The sequence below is a fragment of the Oryzias melastigma genome, linkage group LG17 (assembly GCF_002922805.2).
Source record: "Oryzias melastigma strain HK-1 linkage group LG17, ASM292280v2, whole genome shotgun sequence".
Taxonomy (NCBI): Eukaryota; Metazoa; Chordata; class Actinopteri; order Beloniformes; family Adrianichthyidae; genus Oryzias; species Oryzias melastigma.
The window spans coordinates 31,819,245-31,824,428 of record NC_050528.1 but is presented as its reverse complement, the minus strand read 5'-3'; positions in this window follow the sequence as shown (position 1 = coordinate 31,824,428).

Below are 5,184 nucleotides of genomic sequence, written 5' to 3'. Positions count from 1 at the left end.
CAAACACTAGAACATAAAAGTGGAAACGGGTCAGATGACGTTGATTATTACTCACAATTTAACGTTCTGCATACTTGAAAACCTTTTCAATCCTTTGAAATTTGAAATGCCAAATAACAATTGTGTTCAAGTTTAAGAAAATTCTCTTCATAGTAAAAAACATAAATGAAAGTGTTAGTGTTAAATTAACATGGTAGCATGGTAACATGGAAACATGGTAGCTCCCCTAAAGAGTGACACATTCCATGGATCGAAATTTCCCCACCCTCTGCAAATGCCAAAATCCTGACACATTCATTAGCATTCTGACTCCAAAAAGTGGTCAAAATTGAAACTTAAGTTGAGATATTTTAGTGAACAAGGAAGAAAACCAAACAATTTTAAAGTGCAACCATTTAGCAAGAGATTGTTGGTGCTGCTACTATTGGGGATTATTGTGGGGAATCCCCATCAAAGTGTGGGAGGTTTTAATTCTGCTGAGTGTATTACCATAACCACACTGACACAATCAAGATAAGTTTGTAGTTGCAACAGTTATGTGATAAAATTACTGATTTGAAACAAAAAAGTTAAACAGAAATCTTGTCTCTGTCGAGATCAAATATTTCTTTGGACTTTTTTTTAAATCACAAAATCAGATCTTTTCTAGTAACAAACTATACATTTGCAAGCTTGAGCACATACTTTAAGTCTCTAAAGGTTTTTGTGCAAAGATGACTGAAGACAAGCATAAGATTAGAAGAGATGACTTCTAAAGAAGTCAAAATCTCTTGTTTAATGTTTAAACTTGTGGTTTTCATTAGCTTTTTATTGAATTTAACAAACTAGTCAATAAACCACCGCATATACTTCAGGTACGAAAACACATTTAACTGGGTTATTATTAAAGATGATGTAGAAATTAGATAAACCTCTTTTCTAAGAAAAGAGGAAATGGCTGACAGAAAACAGATAAAGTTCACTCACAGATGGGAGCTTGAGATGTGTTCTTTTCATTTTCCCCATAAGGTGGAGAGAAATGGGGCTACAGTCACAGAAGCACTAAGGAACTATATGGAATTACTATTTAAAAATTATTTAATCTCTTGATCCAAACAACAATGTTTTGCATCAAGTACTGGGTCACTTTTTTGTTTTAGGGTGGATAAGTCACTAAGTAACAAAGCTGAGTGAAATCTGAAGTGTAAAAAATGTGACGGTTGCAATAGATAACCAAAGAGGGGCTTCACAAGACCAAGAACATGATGTGGAGAGAATTATTAGTAATATTCTGTTAAGATACATATATAAATGAAGAGAGCTAAACTTCAAGATGAATTGAATGTTTTTCATAGTAAAAAAAATAAGAAGAGATTTTAAAAAAGCATGAGAAGTCATGGTGTCAAGCTGGAAAATCTAAAACCCACCAGAGTAAAAGGAAAGCCTGAAAAACTCGATTGCAAGGAAAAATAGTGAGAGTCAACCTAGTTTCAGAAGAGCTTTGTGTTACATGCTGTGCTTCAGCAGACCACTTGAGGGATTTTACCATGCTGTAGCAGAATGGTAAAAAAAATTCCAATAGTCAAAGGAAACACAATGCTGTATGCACTAGGTAAAGCAACAAATTCAGCCCACCCTTTCCACCCTACACCCCTATATAAATCAAATCTTCAATCCAACACTTTCACTAAACAACCTGGTTTTCACATCAGCCCCATTTGAATGTGATAATGGAGCATTTCATTAGGATTGCTTTTTGGATTTTTGTCTTCTCTGGATGTCATCCAACGATCTCCAAATCCATCTCACCGATTGAGTCAATCTTCTCTTTCCTCAAGTTGATGGAGAAAGAAGTGAAATGTGTAAGTTTATTTTTTTATGTTACAGTCTGTGCTCATTATACTTGGTCTGTGGTTATAGCTTATACAAATATTTTCTTCTATCCACATAGCCAGCGGATTTAAAGCTGTATACTCCAACATATCAGGTATGGTGACAATTGGTTCTCCTAAGTTAAACCTCAGAGAATGTCTCAGTAAAATGATATTAGAAAACAGATTTAACTGTTAACTGCATTGAATACCATAAATGATGACAAGCTAAATGACAAGTCAGACTGTGACTTTGGTTTGGTATTCCCCCTTATGAAAGAAACTTACGCTGAAGGCTTTAGTGGAGCTTTCATAAACCACATGTAACGATTCTCTAGTACAGGAAATGAGCTTGCCAGGTGTTGATACTTCACACAGCTGTGACTTTACTATATCAGCCACAAGAGTATCTTAGAAAAAAAAAAGTAAAACATTTTATTTTTTGCAGAAAGACTGGGACACTCTGGAATGTCTACAGAAGGAAATCAACGGCACAATAAAGGAAGAATGTGAGGACCCTAATAAACGCATTGAACAGGTCCTTTCACTGTTGAGAAACCCCCATCCTAATAATGGCACTGTAAGTATGGGCTTTTTTTACTAAAATAAAAACATATATTAAAAAGTTAATTAAAAATACAATAAAAAAAAACGAATACATTTTAATAAGACTTGCTTGTTCTTTTACACAGGGGCAAGACTCGGTGAAACGCACCTGTGAAGAATGGCCTGTTAAATCTTTTGATGAATTTTTGACTTCATTCAAAGATATTCTTCATCAAAGGTTTAGTTTGGTGGTAAAAAAATCTACGAATGTTTGATTCATTTTTAGAAAAAACACTTCTAGAATCAACAATCTGAAACAAGTAATGAGGCAGCTATAGGCAGCTTCATTAGGACTGACAGACTGAAGGATGTTTTTGAGTGTATTCCTTTGCTGGTTTGACAAAAAATATTTATTTCTTGCAGTGAAATATTCTCTTGCTGTATCTCTCAACACTGCTTCGACATGTGAAACCATTTTACTGTGATTTGCACTTAAAGCAACAATTTTAACAAAATTTAATATGATTTCATATGTATTTAAATGTGCATTTGTTTTTAAGTTCTCACCGCTTTAAATCCAGGATAACTTAATCAGGATTAATGCTGTTTTCAATGTTATTTATTATTTATTTTATTTATGTAAAATTTTGAATTTCTACATTAAATACATTTTATAATACCTTATTAGTGTACTGCTATTCTTTAAAATATAAAAAAGCATTAAATGTTACATCTGCATTTAACTTAAAATGTACAAAGAGCTTTTCTTCTTTTTTTCTCTTTCATGTGTAAAACAACACAAATTCTCTCATGGTAAAGTCTTAAGGTGAGAAAGGATTGGGAGGGTTCCTTTTCTCCTTCTTATGGTTGAAAAGTTAGTCAAACTATCAACTAATATGAGTATGGAAAATGAAGGAAATGAATCAGGTCAAAAAGGTTTTTATTAGATTTTGTGCATATCACCATAGTGATTTGATTTGCATTTTCCTACTTCAGCATTTTAACCTTTATGTCAAAGAAATAATGGCTGTTATGGAAGTTGAACACCAAAATATATTACAAGAAAAACAAACAATCAAACAAAAAACTATGACTATATATATATATATATATATATACATATATTTTTTTTTTTGGTTATCCTTACCATAACTCTCCAAAGCTCACCTAAAATCTAAATCATTACCAAGTCTTAATCTGGTTTGATTTTTGTATTATTAGCAGATTTGCCACTCTTTCAAATTAATGCTTTAAAAAAAAAAGTTTTCTTCAGATTATAATACTTTTTAATTTGCAAGAAACTGCTAATTCTCATTGGATGAACAGTGGGGCAAAAAAGTATTTAGTCAGACACTAGTTGAGCAAGTTCTCCTGCTTAAAAAGATGGGAGAGGCCTGGAATTTATATCATAGGTATATCTCAACTATCAGAGACAAAATGAGAAAACAAATCCAGAGAATCTCATTTTCAGATTTTTAAGAATTTATTTGCAACGAATGGTGGAAAATAAGTATTTGTTCAATAACAAAAGTTCATCTTCAAAGCCCTTAGTGATGGAGGATTTTCACTCAAAACCTTCTCCCTCTCCATTCTCCCTCCCCCTTGGTTTGGACTGTCAGTTGAAGTCAAAGTCGTGTCCAGATTATTATTTTTTAAGTTTCACACTCCAAACAGAGGGGTCCAAAGTCCGCTATCGCGAGAGTAAACCGCATCACGCGAAAAGGCTCTTTTCTTCATGTTGGTGCGTTCTGAACCACAGAAGTTTACATTTAAATGTAAGTAATGACTTTATGTTGTAGCTTGACCTTTTTAAAACCACTGTTGTTGTGTATATTCAAGCTCTGGAAGCTCTGCACTAACGCTAGCGGACCGGCGATGTTGATGATGTCATTGAACGAAATTCAGGTCCGAAATATTAGACACTATTTTTTTCATCACCCTCCATTTGGAGCAAGCACGGAGAGATAAACGAAGGGGGAGGGCTACGGGAGGGAGGAGAAGGGGAGAATTCAGATCGGGCCTTGGTTATTTTGATCCCAGCTCTGGAGGTCATTCACAAGGTCTACCGTGTGGCTCTGGGACGTAAAGGGGCCCTACCATGAAAATTCTCCTTTTTGAGGATTTAAATGCATTTTACTGTTCATTCCTCTTTATAAAGAACCTCAAAGCGGTGTTTTGATCCCTTCGTGCATTTAAGAGTAATCATCTAAAAACCTGCACTGTCTGCAGCAGCCCCTCCCATACCCACGAAAGCGAGCTGTTCACATCATGATGACATCAGCACGATGTGAACCGCCTCCTACAGGAAGAACCTGTGCTGCAAGTTCCGCCCCAGACTGCAACGAACACACACCCACTTTCTCCGTATTGTGGTGCAGAGATAGTTATCTCCTGCCAGAATGTGTATCCTGGCAGGAGATAACTACATCGACACCACAGCTGTACCAGGAACCGCTCTCTGACCCATCTTCTTTTAAGGTGGTCTCGGTTCGTTTTCAATCAGACTGAACTTCTGTTCACTCCGATTCCTCAGTCTGAATACAACACGAACCGAGTGGAACAACTGTGATGTAAACATGTTAGAAATGAGGTGGTCGGTGAGCCGCAGAAAAATGTAGAGCATTAGATTGTCTTGTTAGCCAAAAGGAAATCTTCTTCTTTTCCTTTTGACTTTTCCCTTCAGGGGTCGCCACAGCGAATCAGCTTCATGTCTTCATTCACTGCATCCATAAACCTCCTCTTTGGTCTTCCTCTAGACCTCTTTCCTGGCAGCTCTAGACTCAGCATC